The 16,022-nt window shown below is 37.1% G+C and overlaps 1 protein-coding gene across 6 annotated transcripts in view; it reads left to right on the top strand.

The window, feature by feature from the left end:
- The first annotated feature begins 129 nt into the window (after positions 1–129).
- The window catches only part of ARFIP1 (ADP ribosylation factor interacting protein 1), an 84,816-nt gene continuing 68,923 nt past the window's right edge, over positions 130–16,022 (top strand). For 5 of the 6 annotated variants that reach the window (XM_036312206.1, XM_036312209.1, XM_036312207.1 and 2 more), the window contains exon 1: positions 245–372. The gene's annotated coding sequence lies outside the window, so the exon portion shown is untranslated. Of the gene's footprint in view, positions 373–16,022 lie in introns of all 6 variants that reach the window. The other variant, XM_036312211.1, reaches the window with a different exon arrangement.

Consider the following 16,022-nt stretch of genomic DNA (forward strand, 5'->3'; position numbering starts at 1 on the left):
GTGGTGGCCTCGGGGGAGGTGCCGTGGCACCATAGAGACGTGGCTGGGTCGGGCGAGATTGAGGGAGAGAGAGGCCGTCTGAGCCGAGGACAGCGCTACTTCCGGTTTCCTCACTTCCGGCTCCGCTGCTCTCCCTGTGGGTGTCGTAGGCTGCGTTGGGAGGTCTGTGTCCTCGGCGGTTGGTCAGTGAGAGGCTGTGACAGCTGCATTAGCTCCCCGCCCCCGAGGAGCCGAGGTGCGTGGGGGGAGGGAAGAAGGAAAAGGCCCCAGTGGCGTTTCCGCTCACTTCTCCCCAAGATTGAGAAGATTCCAGAGAGCAGCGGCAGGAAGAATCCTCGACGTGAGAGCCGCCAGGTGGTTCCCGGCCGACAGGTGAGGGCGGGGCCGGGCCACCTGCGAGGAGGCGGGGGAAGGCCATCCTGAGTGGTTGGCTGTGGCCGATACGTTGCCTTTGGGGCGCCGGACTTTCCCAGGGCACTTCTCTCCCTAGTCTTTGCCATATCTGCCCACGGATTCGGCCTTTGGTTTCTGCCCCTTCTGTCCCTGAGTGTGTCCCCCAAAGCAGCCGGGTGTAGGAGGAGGGCTGGCCCTGCCAGGGTGGCACCCTCTTGGCATTGCATGCATCGGGTGGGAGAGGGGGCTGCAGGAGCCCGGTCTTTCTCGACGAAGTCTTCAGGTTTGGTGTCCAGCCGTAACCTCTCTCACCTCCCTGCACCCCCCGCTTCCTCTTTCCCGCCGCGAGGGGAAGGGGAGAGCGGGAGTCCCCCCGAGAGGTCCTTGGGCCTGTGGTGCAGGGGGAGGAGCCTTGCTTCTGTGGGAAGGTCCAAGAAATGCTGGAGTTGGGAAGGAAGTTGTGCTGTCGTCCTCTCCGTTCCTCTGTGCCAAGTGACTACTGTTTACGTGTCTAGGAAGAGGAGAGAGATTTCTTATTTACAGCCCAGTTTGTAGGTGCTTTTTCCTTTTATTTTATGATTACTTCCTTTGTTTTGTTCTTATCTCTCTCTTGGGGCCCTTTGACCTCCAAACATGTAGTTTACACTTCTTGCAAATCGTTTAGCCAACCCCCCCTTTCAGGATTTCTGTGCCCCTCCCTTAGTTTTTTCCTAAACTATATACTTTCTCTATCTCGGTTCTTATCTGAGAAGGAGAAGTGGAAGGTTTGCAAGGCTTTTCATAAGCTTGTGCTTTCACCCGCAAGGATGTGTTCACGTTTACCATTTAACTTCATGGCATGGAAATGTGCGCCAGCATTGCTTACTTTTAACATCAGTCCTGTGTGAAGGCTGCAGGATTGGCCATTTCATTGCCGCCGTCTCGGAGTGATTATAACACACTATATGTTAGTACTGTTTTAATTACCCCTTTCCTCCGATATGTCCTGCTTGTTTTCCTTGTTTGACATGACCAACACCCTGTTCCAACTACCACTTCTGACACTCATTATCTGAGAAAATAGAAAGTATTTCTAATTTTATTTTCTGGATTAAAAATCTCTGCCTCACTTTCAATTCTTTTCAAATTATTTTTAATCCTGGGTTATGTCCTAGGATCCCTCTTTTATGAAGTCTGTGATTCAACCCCAACTCTGAAATCATGTGCAAAGTTTTGAGTGCATTTTGGGTGGGGGAGGGTGAAGAGTCTGTTCTTTTTATCAGATTCTCAAAGGAGGTATAAAACCTCCAGATAGTGTGTGTATATGTATGTGTGTGTAAAATATATATATGCATGTATGTATATATGTGTGTATACATGTATATGTATATATATGTATATGAAGTGTATATATATATATGTGATATATAACTTCCAGATACATAATCAGTGTCTTGTTGAAGTTAATTAAAATTTTTTTTGTGAGACTTTTATTTTTCTATTGTAGATAGCTTGTTTGGGAAGAGTAGAATGCAGAGATTCTAGCTTTATACTGAAATCTCTCTACTTCAAAACGTCAATGTTTCTAAATTCTTTCCTACACCTAGAGAAGGAAGTAAGACTGCTTACTTTAGTTCCTGATTTGTGGTTTTGAGGTTTCTTTTTAGGGATAGCTATTTGTAGTAATGCTGTGGAGATCTGTGGATTTATAAATTAATGGGTTTATTAGTTTTTAAATACATATTCAATACCACCAACCTACTACAGTTCAGTGTAAAAAAATTAAATTCTGATTGTAGTTGTTTGCTTTCATTTTCTTGTTTTTCACTTGAGGCATCTACTTTGGTCTTTGGCTTTGCTAGGAAGGGCAAATAAGATGTTTCAGTAGTGTGGTCTGTAACTTTCAGTATGCTGCTGCTTATCTTAACATCCCCTTTCCCACCATTTAATATTAGGTAGATTAATGTTCTCTTTTGTGAATATTATTATTGTAAGTTTGGAGTGCATATTTGAACTTACTGATTTAGTTGTGAAGTGTTTGTTGATCAAGGATTGAAGTTCTAAATGTTTGCACTTGTTTCATGGAATGTTAGAACTTGAAGAGACCTATACTACTCATCATAGTCCAACTCATCATAGTCCATATAGAGTAACCAGTTCTGCTCACAAAATAAAATAATTTTTCCTCTGTCTAACATCCTCACTGGGGGAGGAGTAGAAAGCATAAATTTATAAAGAGTAAATTGTGCTAAGTTAGTTTTCTTCTAATGTAATGACGAAGTCAGAAGATAGATTTTATCTAACCCCAAAACAATAATCAACACTTATTTACTTAGTTTGTGCCAGGCATTATGCTAAGTGCTTTATATGATTATCTCATCTAATCCTTACAGCATCCTTAAAAAGTAGCTAAAATTCCCATTTTATAGATGAAGAAACTAAGTGATTACTAATGAAACTGAACGATTAACTGTTGCTAAAGTAATCAGAATTACACAGGTGGAGCCAGGATTGAACCTAGGTTGTCTAACTCTAGTTTGAGAGCTCTTAGCTACTGCTCTAGACTGCTTGTACCATATTTTCTTTACATCTTTTTTGGCCTAAGTTGGAGGTGTCTTATCTGATTTTGTATCAGATGCTAATAAGATGTTTTCCTTTATTAATTTACAGTGGATAAATACTTCGTTGAATGTCATACCAAAAAGTAGGACAAAAAGAAATTAATTTGGAGTGCTATTTGGTAGACTTTTCCCATAGGGGTGGATATAAGTCTCTCTCTGTGTATTATGACATACGAGGAGTTGAAAAATGTGAAAATAAAGATTTTTAAGTAATAAATAAATTCAGCATTGTGAGAGTCTGGAGGTATAAATATATTCCGGAATGATAAGTTGGAATAGAGTTGGAATAAATTCAGGATAAGGAGTAAATTCAACAGAGAATTTAAGGTAATACGGCTATAGATGAAAAACTAACAATATATGTACAGACTGCAAAGAGTAGCTCCATATAATATGGAAGATGATGACTTAGGGATAGTCTAAAAATCAGATATGCACCAGCATTAGTTCCAGGGTGTATAAAAAATACTATGAAATAAAAGAATCTAAAACTAATCTTACCTTTGGTCTCTACTATCTTTAGGCAGTCTCAGAAGCCACTGAATAGCTCTCGCAGATCCTCAGCTATTCTCTATAAGGCAAAAATATATATTTTCTTTCCTTTATTCCTTTTTTCTTTCTTCATCTATCTAATTACGTTATCCCTCTCTCCTCCATTACTCCTAGACCTTTGTCTTAGCATGATTACAGGCAGGTGTTGCTGGAAATTGCTCAAATCTTTTCTGGAAATATGGCAATATCTTTACCATATTCTCACCAAAGAATTTTTATTTTGTTTCATTTTTGTATGACTATGATAGCAATTGACTAGCAGCCTTTTGATGTTCAAGCTGATGCTCTTTTATCTTTTGGGAAACTGTGACACACTGTCTTTGGAGCAGGATCATAAGAACAGCAGAGTTTTGTGGTGAATCCTAAATCATCCAGGGGCAGGAGTAAGTTGGCCAACTCATTTCTATTAACATGAGATAGTGTTTTAGAGCAAGTTCTGCATCATGGCACACATGGAAAATTATTGTATTTGTGTGGCAGACTGTAGCCAGGCCTCCCTGGTTTCATGAAGGCTGTGGGGCTGGGGAGTGTGGGTCAATATTTCAGCACATATGTAATCCATTCTTGGCACACTGGTTGCAAGGAGAACTTTGCCCTAGAGAAGAAGAATATATTACTCTTTGTTTAATATCTTCTTTTATTTAGCATATAATGATTTACAAAGCACTTTCACATATATTCTAATTTTACTTTTATTCCAGTTATGTCAAGTATTACCATGTTAGAAATGAAGAAATTGAGATTTTAGATTGAGAGTTTTATATGAGTTCACACACCTAATAAGGGATGGGTCAGGAATTAAAATCCCTGGTGGAAAGAGTCCTTGAGCAGTGGTATGTGACCTACAGGGTGGCCAGGACCCTATCTTTTTTGTCTCAGAGTGCTACCTTCAGCAACTAGGGCAGCTCTAGGCACATAAAAGTCCATAATAGTTGTCTTTTATTGAGTGCCACTCTGGCTAGGCATTAGGCTTTATAAATGCTATCTGTGTATTAGGAATTCTTATTTTCTATTAACAAATGAAGAGACAGGTATAGAACCAGCAGGAATAATTAGTTCAAGGTCACCCGAGTAGTAAAAGAAGAACCACAAGACTCATAATTAAAGTTGCTTGACTCCAAAGCTTGTACTCTTTTCACTGTAGTGACTAAATGATTTCAGGACATTGAGGGTAGAGATTGGCTTCTAATTAAAGTGTGTGACATTGGTAACAAGAGAGTGATGGTGAAAGGAAGATAGGCAAGGGGAATGTTAAATGTTTCTTTTTAGCAGTTTTGAGGGAGTGTTCTAGAGATGATGCTGTCTAACAGGATTTTCAAGGTGTTTGAGGATGGGCATAGGGTAGAAGAGGAAGGTGCAAAATTCAGAGTAACTTGGATCAGTGGTGCTACAGGTACTACTAACTAAAGGGTTAAAAATGTAGAACCTCTTTATATGTCGCTAATGTTAATTCTAGATTATTTCTTAAAGGTAGGTTTACAGATTAGTTTTATTGTCCTCTTTCTGCATTTTCTAATTTTTCTATATGACATATTAACTATACAAGTAATATATATTTTTGAAATACAAATTCAAATAATATAATAAGCAGATGGAATGAAAATTTCTATTTCTCTAATCCCTCTAGCCCCCACATCCACTCCTAGTTAATTCACAGGTAGTAGTTGGGGATTAGATGAAATACAGAAGGAAGCACTAAACCCATGCTAATATCATGTGGCTATTTAAATTAGTTAAAATAGGATTTAAAAAACTGAGTTCCTTACACCAGCTACATTTTCATGTGCTCAGTAGCCACATGTGGCTAGTGGCTACTTTGGACAGTGCAGATATAGATCATTTCCAATAACATTGGCCAGTCCAGATAAAACTTTAAAATACTATACAATTAGTGACATAATTGCTATACTATTGAACCAAGATTTTAAAATTCTGTGTCTAGCAGTTTTTGTTTTAGCTGATAAAATATTGCCACGTTCTCTCTCAGCTTTTTGTTTTAACTAAATACAGATGGTCAGAGTCCAGTGTTTTTCTGGGATATTTGGGGATTATAATTCGCTGCTTTTTAAGCATAGTGATGTCAGCTTTTCTAAGAACATGAGTGCTTTCTACCCCCTTTGAGTTCTAGACCTGTATATCTTGCTTTCTAGTTGACACTTCTTGGATATATTAAAGGTATCTCAAATACAGTATGTCTAAAACTAAATTGATTTCCCTCTTACTCTCACATCCAAAAAACCCCCCTAAATGTTGGTCCTCTTTCTTTGTTCTTTATTTTAGTGAATAGACTCCATTATCTTTCCTATTGTAAATCCAGAAAACTCGGAGTGATCCTTAACAACTCTCTCTCTCCCTGATATATCTAGTCAGGTTTTATTAATCTTACTTTTTATATCTCTTGAATCTGTCTACTTCTTTCCATTTCTACTGCTATCACTTTAGTTTGTTACTATTATCTTGCCTGAAGGACTCCATTCTTGTCTACCCACTTAGGCTTTGGTCCCTTTCTAATCCATTCTCCATCCTGAAAGCACAGTGACTTATTTTGAAGCACACATTTGATTGTCACTCTCCACTCCTGTTTTTATGGCTTCCCATTGCTTCTAGGGTAAAAATGAAACTCCTTAACAATGCTTAGTCCTCTAGCCTCATCTTTTACCATGTTCTGCTTAACTCTCCACTTCAACCAAGCTGTCTTTGTTTTAGTCCTTGTACTTGTCTTGCTTCTTACATTACAAGGCCTTTCCTTGCACATGCTTTTCTCCCTGTCTGGACCACTCTCTCTTTACTTTACCTTCACTTGTTTACCTTCATGCCTCAACTGACTGTTTGCTTCCTTAGGGAATACTCCAACCTTCCAGATTAGATATTACCATCATACATTTACCACAGTTGCAATTTACATTTATTTGTGTGATTATATGATTGTCTTTCTCTTGCACTGCCTCCAAATTCCATGGAGACAGGTACCACATCTTCCCCCCCCCCTTTTTAAAGATTTTTTAAATTGATTTCCAGAGAGGACGGGAGAGGGAGAGAGAGAGAAACATCAGTGTGAGAACAAAGCATGGATTGGCTGCCTCCTGCATGCCTCCTCCCCACCAGGGATTGATCCCACAATCTGGGCATGTGCCCTGACCAGAAATTGAACTGGCAACCTTTTGGTGCACTGGACAGCACCCAACCAACTGAACCATACCCACCTGTGCGGGACCACATCTTATTTTCCTTTTAGGCTTATAATTGAATCCCTAAGACCTAGCTCAGTGCTGATGACTAAATATTGATTGAATTGCCAAGTTGATGTTACTAAAGATTTCAGTTCATGGATTTTTATAATTAATAATAGGATTTTGAATATTAATATTTATTAATGTAGTAGTTAATATAGTTGTAGTTAAACTGCCAGTTATACTGTTTTTTCAAGTGTATGAAAGCAAATTAGTATTTTAATATAAACTTATTAATTATTGAAAATAATTATAAAATATAACACAGTATTCTTAGATTATTTTATAATAAAATCATATTTTAGAATAGTTTTAGACTTACAAAATTATTACAGAGATAGTATAGAGATTCCTATATACCCCATGCCCAGTTCACCCTGTTATTAACATATTATGTTGGTATAGTACACTTGTCACAATTCATGAACCAACATTTATACATTATTATTAACTAACGTGTTCAGATTGCCTCAGTTTTCTCCTAATGTTCCTATTCCAAGATCCCATCCAGGATACCATATTACATTTAGTTGTCATGTGTCCTCTTGGTTTTGAGATGCCTTCTTTCTCAGATGCCTACATTAATAAATATTAATATTCAAAATCCTATTATTAATTATAAAAATCCATGAACTGAAATCTTTAGTAACATCAACTTGGCAATTCAATCAATATTTAGTCATCAGCACTGAGCTAGGTCTTAGGGATTCAATTAGAAGCCTAAAAGGAAAAATATAGCACAGTATAGTTGATAGTTTTAAGGATTATTGGACAGGTATGATGTAGACTGTCCCTCATATGGGATTTGCCTGATGCTTTTCGCATGATTAGACTGGGCAATGTGTTTTTGGGAGGAAGACAACAGAGGTCAGGTGCCATTCTCATATCAAGAGTAAATACTGTTAATATGCCTTAGCACTGTTGCTGTTAACCTTGATCAACTGGTTTGAGATATTGTTTATCAGGTTTGTCCATTGTAAAGTTACTTTTTCCTCCTCCTCTTTTTTTATAAGAAAGTCACTATGGGAAATGCACATTTAGGAGTGGGGAGTTATGTTCCATCTCCTTAACAGTGGAGTAGTACATAAACTTTTATGAATTCTGCAGGGGAGATTTGCCTCTTTCCCCTCACTTGTTAAATTACTAGAGGCCTGGTGCATGTATTTGTGCACTGGTTGGGGGGTGTGGCATGCAGGGATTGGCCCTTTGTGGGAGTGCCGCTCATCCTGGTCAGCAGCTCATCCTGGTCAGCCAAGCAGCGCTCCCACTGTGGGAGTGCACTGACCACCAGGGGGAAGCTCCTGCGTTGAGCATCTGCCCCCTGGTGGTCAGTGCACATCATAGCAACTGGTTGACCAGATGTTCTGGTCGTTCCGCCATTTGGTTGCTGGGCTTTTATATATATAGATTGAATATTTAAGATATACTTTGAGTTATAATCCAATAGTACTTTACTTATTTTGTTGCTTAAACTGTTCCAGTTTTGGCCATTGTGAGCTCTTTAGTTGGTTCCAATATTCCTTTGACATATCCCCATCATTGTGAGTTTTTTGTTGTTGTTTGAGGTGTGTGTTTTTAAGCACCTTTTTACTTTCTGGCACTACAAGATGCTCCAGGCTTATCTTGTATATTTCCTACTTCAGTCCTAGAATCAGCCATTTCTCCAAGGAGCATTGCTGGTTCCCTTTATTGAAGAATGTTATTAGAAACCAAGATCTGGGCACTGTATGTGCTTATTATTATTGGGGTTACTTCTAGGAAATATAAACTAATGCATGTATATACATATCTATGAATATTTCTATATGTATCTATATTAAGCTATATTCTTAGATTATTTACTCTGAGCTTTTTTCCATTGGAAAAAAAAATTACCTATGAATATTGTGGGGTTTTTTTTTAGAAGGTTTTGGAATTGAATAAGAGAATTGAAGCAGCTCTCCAGTTCTCTTGGTTCTTGGTTGACTTCACTTCTAATGTTTTGCAATTTAGCTCGCCATCTATGAAGAATGAGGCCACAGTACGCTGAATAATTTAGAGTTCATTTGCAGTTAGTTTTCTTTCAAGGAGTAATTTAGTTTTGAGAGGCTTATCATTTTACTTCTCATTAGTTTCTCTGTAACACAGTCTGAGTGGGAAAATAAAAAGACTTCTCCAAACAGTTAATTTAGTTACTTGGTTAAAAGTTGGTAATGATGGTGTGGATGGGAATAGTTGAATATCTGTTAGGTTGATTTTTAAATTGTTCCCCATTACTACATGTAATTGGGAATTATCTCAATTTTTTCTCCTACAGTGAGAAATCTAGTTCTCTGTATCTACATTCTATTTACTTGTTTGTTTAGTTCTATTATCACCTAACATAATTTCAAAACTATTAATCCATACCCCTGTGCAAAACTTTTAGTAATTAGATTAACAGTATATATGCACAGTTATGAATACAGAATATATTAATAGATCTTTTAAATTCTGTTTTATGTCTAAAATGATTTTATCAAAGTATTTTAAATCATTGAGGTATGAAAACACTAAAAGAAAAAAAAACCCAAAATCATTGACGTATATATTCTTATATTCTGCATACTTTTTCTAAATTTTTGGTTGTGTTTGTTCACTTGTTATAATCAATAGATGCTCATATGATTGTAGATAGCTTTGCAAAACAAATTACTAGTATGACTGAAGTAAATTAGTTATGTTGTGAAATATTTGTAAGGATATTGGGGAAGTGATACAGCGTTTAACTAAATTATTTAATGTGTGCTTAACACATTTTACTTTTAGGCATGTCTGACAGCAGCAATGATACTACTACTCTTGGTACAATTAAACCAGCCCCCGAAGAAGTCAAACCTGACTCTGAGGTGATTGGGTGGCACTTACACTGTTATTTAAAGTCAGCCTATCTCAATAAAAGTTTTAGACTCTCCAAGCTGACTTAGTTGGTCTAAACATGTGCCATTGTAAATAAATGTTTCACACATAGACACAGGAAAGGAGTGGGAGCGGAGGGAGAGATTTCCTCATAAGGGGAAGTAAGTTACCATTTGCTTTTCACATAAAAATTAACATAAAAGTTCAGGTCAAACTATAGTTTCTAAATATGAAATGAGGGTTCTATTGAAATAATAGTAGTTATAGGTTTCACATTTGAGTTCATCTATTCTCATATGCTCTCTTTAGTTAGGTATGCATTAGAATTCAAGTGTAGAGGTTTGTATGTTTTTTAAATACTGAGTTCTGGATTTCAGACTCACTGAATCAGAATCTGCAGTGAAGAAATCCAGTGTAAACTTGAAATAAAAAGTTCATATGAGTTGTTGGTGAAAAAAAAAAAAAAAGAATCTACAGTGACAAACATGGGGCCATGTGTGTTTTTTTTTCTTTTGGAAGTTTTAAAGATCTTCTAATATATACCACCTAAGAACCACAGTTCTAGTTCATCAGAATAATAAGTATATTAAGAAGTTAATCTTATATTTAAATCAAGTCACTTGGTATTTTTTGTATAACTAATACTAATAATACCTCTCATATTAAATTTTACAGAATAGCACTTTCATATTGTCCCACTTTGGCTCTTAAGACAGTTTGGTGTAATTCACTTAGATAAGTAGAACAGTTATTATTTTCCCCATTTATTTGTTGAACATCTTTAATTTTTAGAGAGGTAGTGACTAACTTTTAGAAATTGGCACGGTTAGAACACAACATGTGGTCTTCTGACTCTAGTTGCAGTGTTTCTGAACCAATTTGCCATCTTTATATGTGGCACAATGCTGGGCACAGTATTTCTTCAATCAAAACAAGACACTGTGCATCTTTGTGACAAGCTTTAATATAGGATTTAGAACTAGATAATTTATTTTTAGTCCAAAAGTCAAATTTGAGTTCTAGTTGGCAAATTATATATTATCTTTGGAGGATTCAGGATTCTTTGTAAATCAAAATAGCTTGGCTTTTACCTATGTCCAAGCAGTGTTGTAGTTATATTTAGTTCTGAGAAACTAGGGAATTATGTATACTACATTTATGTTAACTCGTGGATTTGATTTTTTATGATCAGATCTCTGCATCTGTACTATTGAGTGATGATCAAAGGAAGTTTGATGAACTACAGAAAGATTAGCTGCACAGCCAATGATGGGACTCGTAATGATAAAAGAAAGCATTCTGCAGTGGGGGAGGGGTGTTTACAGTTGTGAGGACACAAAACACAGTTTATTCTTGTATTATTATTTATTAATTATTGTATTATTTTCCATATGAACAACTATAACCTATTTTTGCCTCATCCTGTATTTTGGTTTACCACTGTGAATTTTTGTGAATGTCACTCGGATATATGCTAAACTAGTAAGTAGTTTCCTGCTCAATAGAGAGTTAAACTTGGATGATGATGATCTGAAGGAAACTATTGCCAAGTAATTGATTGTTGAAATTTATTTATAAATTAACAATAAAATCCATGTTAGGCATTCCCCATGTGTTTAGCCATACCCAGATGTGCAGCATCCACTGGGAATATTTTAAAAAGATCAGGCGTGTGAGTGTAATATGAATTTATGCCCCAATTTAAAAGCATAATATGAGTTTCTGTTAACTGAAGTAGGATTTAGGAATATTTTGTGACTTTAAAATTTCCCACTATTAGTATTCTATTAACTTAAATCTGCTTTTTTCAAAATCCATAATGAAAACATTTTGGGGGTCATATTTACTTATAAGAATTCTTATTTTAATTTATTATAGCTTTGTATATGTTTTGTCAATTCTCTTCATTTTAAATGTTCTATACATCAGAATTTTTAGTAATTCAGATTAATTCTAGCAGACCTTTGCACATCACTGGTGGTCAATTTGATGAATGAATTAATTCTCACTCTACTCGTGTAAGTGATCTAGATGTTTTTTAGGAATAGACTATGATGACCTGGGTGATAGTTTTCATTTCCTTAAAAGTAAAACAAAACAACAACAATTAAAAACTCCAGCATTTTGAACTGAGTGAAAACATGATCAATTCTGAATAAAAAGAGACTTAAAGTGAATTGCCTTGCTCATGGTCACTTAGCTCACTAATTGCAGAACCCAGGGTAATTTCCTAACTCTTGATCAAATGCTGTTTCTGTTAAAATATCTATCTCATCAGTTACCATAAAAATCTTTCTTCTTCTACATGTTGTGTTTCTGTTTGTTGTTTGTCTGTTTTGTTTTTTATGAAATCAGTGTGTGTGGTTTTTTTTTCTTTTTGAATTGAAAAAGAGAGAAAAACACGAGCTTGTCTTGCTTTGTATTCCAGTCCAATCTTGATTAGAGCAGATAAAGGCAGATTTTGTTCTTTGTATTTTCAATATTCAAACTTTATACCTTGAAATGTGTTTAAACTGCTGCTTCTGTAGCCTAATAGGCACCATTCACTGAGAACCTTTTAGGTGCCAGCCTGGGTTTTAAAAATATCTTATTTAATGCTACAGTAACCCTGTTTGCAGTTGAGGTTTTCTACTTCATTTTATAGATGAGGCAATAGAGACCTGGAAGTGTTAACATAGCTAATGTGGAAAAGAGCTATGACTTGAACCCAAGAAAGTAGAAAAGATAAGTGAATATAAGAAACTAATTAGGACAAAATTATTTGAAGGTAGAAGTAAGGAAGTTTGGAAAACAAGCACATAAGTTGTATTTTTAGCAAAAAGGGAGGCAAGCAAATTAATTATGTCAGGAACTTATTAGCATATCCTAAGATTATTGACTGAATTCTTCTTGTCTGCCCTGCAATATATTTACATTAATACATATACCAATTTCTAGTATTTAAGAAAATATACAAATATTCCCATCCTTCTTTTACATAATTCAGATCTAAAATGTAAATTGGGTACAGATCCTGCACTCAAGCTGTGTGTTGATTAATATAGGAATTTTTTAAATAAATAAAATATAGACTAATCATACAGATGAAGAATTGTAGCAGTTCAGAGGAGTATCAGCCACGAATATCACTGAAGGTGGCATTTAAACTGAGTCTTACTGTGTGGGTAGAATTTGAGCATGTGAGCAGTGATGGTCCCTGCTTGTACAAAGACAGAGAAGGGAAGTTGAGACATGTATAAGAAAGTGTAAGCCCTGCTGGTGTGGCTCAGTGGTTGAGCATCAACCCATGATGGTTTGATTCCTGGTCAGGGCAATGCCCAGGTTGTGGGCTTGATCCCCAGTAGGGGGCATGAAGGAGGCAGCAGATCATGATTCTCATCATTGATGTTTCTATCCCCCCCCCCCCCCCGCCCATTCCTCTCTCTGAAATCAATAAAAAAATATTAAAATTTACTCCGTTGAATTAAAAGAAAGTGTGAGTAGTTAAGTTTGATTTAATAGGCTATCTGAAGAAGTATAATTTATAGATAGTTCAGGTCATGAAAGGATTTTGAGTGTCAGGAGGAGTTGGCTTTTATGTTGTAAACATTGGGAAGAGACATAGACAAGTTTAAACATATACATAAATACATAAATTATTTTATAACTAGAGGCCTGATGCATGAAATTCATGCAAGAGTAGGCCTTCCTTCCCCTGGCTGCTGGTACCGGCTTCCCTCCGGCTGCCGACAGGCACCCGAGACCCAGGCTTCCTTCCATCTGCCGGCAGGCACCCAGGACCCAGGCTTCCCTCGCAGCCCCGGCTCCATCTGGAAGGTCATCTAGAAGGATGTCCGGTCTAGTTAGCATATTACGCTTTTATTATTATAGATATAAAGTAGTCCTTACTACTATAAAGCAAGATAAGGACTAACGAGTATTGAAGGCTGCTGATTTACATCAGTTGGTTGGGTTTCCCTTCTTAGATGACATTTGAGCAGAAACCTGAATGACAGGGAGCATCATGTGAAAATCTGGGTGGGAGTAAGAACCTTCAAAAAAGAGGAAACAGCAAGGGCAAAAATAAGATTGGTGTGTTTGAGGAACAGTGGTGAAGGGTTCTAGGGCTGGAACTAAATGTCAGTGAGGACAGAGTAGGAGGAAATGTGGGTCAAGTGGTAGCTAGGATCTAAGATGGGCTTAACATGGAAATGAGAATGACAGGTAGAAGATGACAAAGTTGGGAGAAGATTTGAAATGTAGTATTCAGGTAGCTTGTAGTTGAAAATATAAGACATTAGGTGATGACGCTCTATATTACAAAGCCACGGCTCTCAAAACTGCCTGGTACTGGCACAAGAACAGACATATAGACCAATGGAAACAGAACAGAGGATCCAGAAATAAACCCAAGCCATTATGCTCAATTAATATTTGACAAAGGAGGCAAGAGCATAGAATGGAGTCAAGACAATCTCTTCAATAAATTGTGTTGGGAAAATTGGTCCGACACATGCAAAAAACTGAAACTAGATCACCATCTTACACCATATACAAAAACAAACTCAAAATGGTTAAAGGATTTAAGTGTAAGACGGGAAACCATAAAAATCTTAGAATACTCCATAGGCAGCAAAATATCAGACATATGTTGTAGCAATATCTTTACTGATACAGCTCCTAGGGCAATGGAAACTAAGGAGAAAATAAACAAATGGGATTACATTAAAATAAAAAGCTTCTGCACAGCAAAAGAAACCATCAACAAAACAACAAGAAAGCCCACTGCATGGGAGAACATATTTGCCAATGCTATTTCAGATAAGGATTTAATCTCCAAAATTTATAGGGAACTCATACAACTTAACAAAAGGAAGATAAACAATCCAAACAAAAAATGGACAAAGGCCTAAGTAGACACTTTTCGAAAGAGGACATACAGATGCCTAGAGCAGTGATTCTCAACCTTCTGGCCCTTTAAATACAGTTCCTCATGTTGTGACCCAACCATAAAATTATTTTTGTTACTACTTCATAACTGTAATATTGCTACTGTTATGAATCGTAATGTAAATATCTGATATGCAGGATGGTCTTAGGCGACCCCTGTGAAAGGGTCGTTCGACCACCAAAGGGGTCGCGACCCACAGGTTGAGAATCGCTGGCCTAGAGACATATGAAAACATGCTCAAAGTCACTAATCATCCGAGAGATGCAAATCAAAACAACAATGAGGTACCATCTCACACCTGTCAGAAAGGCGATCATTAAAAAATCAACAAACGACAAGTGTTGGCGAGGATGTGGTGAAAAAGGAACCCTCTTGCACTGCTTGGTGGGAATGCAGACTGGTGCAGCCCCTGTGGAAAACAGTATGGAGTTTCCTCAAAAAGTTAAAAATGGAACTCCCATTTGACCCAGTAATCCCACTTCTAGCACTGTATCCCAAGAAACCAGAAACACCAATCAGAAAGGATATATGCACCCCTATGTTCATAGCAGCACAATTTACCATAGCTAAGATTTGGAAACAGCCTAAGTACCCATCAGCAGATGAGTCAATTAATAAACTGTGGTACATCTACACAGTGGAATACTATGCTGCTATAAAAAAGAAGGAACTTTTACCATTTGCAACAGCATGGATGGAACTGGAGAGCATTATGCTAAGTGAAATAAGCTAGTCAGAGAAAGATAAATGCCACATGATCTCATATGTGGGATATAATGATCAATATAATCTGATGAACAAAAATGGATCCAGAGACAAAGTGGCACTGAGCAGACCGTCCAACCTTGGGGAGAAGGCATGAGGGGGGGTGGTTAGAGATCAACCAAAGGACTTGTATACATGCATATTAGCATGACCAATGGGCACAGACACTGGGGCAGTGGGGGCTTGCTCTTGGGGATGGGAGTGGCCGGGGGGGCATTAATGGGGGAAAAAGAAGACAAGTAATACTTTAAACAATAAAAAAAAATTAAGTGTTGATGCTAATAGATTAAAATATTTGGTAAGAAAAATTTACAACATAAAATAAAAATTAAATAGTAAAGGATTCCCATGTACTTATCTTCCAGGCTTAATAATTATTTGGATTTTACATTTGCGTTACCCATTCCTTTATAATAATACACTAGGTTTGAGAGTCATCTTCTTTTTAAAACCATAAAATTGCCAAGATAGATAGAAAAAATAAAAAAATTAATAAGGCTACAAACAGTAACATTTGTGACCATACTTCAACTCTTTCTTGATATTGGTCCATCTTAGAAAAGTGTAGTTAGGGTACCTACCTATAGTGACAAAGTTAGGAAGAGTAGCTGTATTGGTAAATGCTAGTGTTGATGGAACTACTCCATTATTTGTCCTGTTGGTCCTGAGCTGAAA

The sequence above is a fragment of the Myotis myotis genome, unplaced genomic scaffold, assembly GCF_014108235.1.
Source record: "Myotis myotis isolate mMyoMyo1 unplaced genomic scaffold, mMyoMyo1.p scaffold_m19_p_6, whole genome shotgun sequence".
Taxonomy (NCBI): Eukaryota; Metazoa; Chordata; class Mammalia; order Chiroptera; family Vespertilionidae; genus Myotis; species Myotis myotis.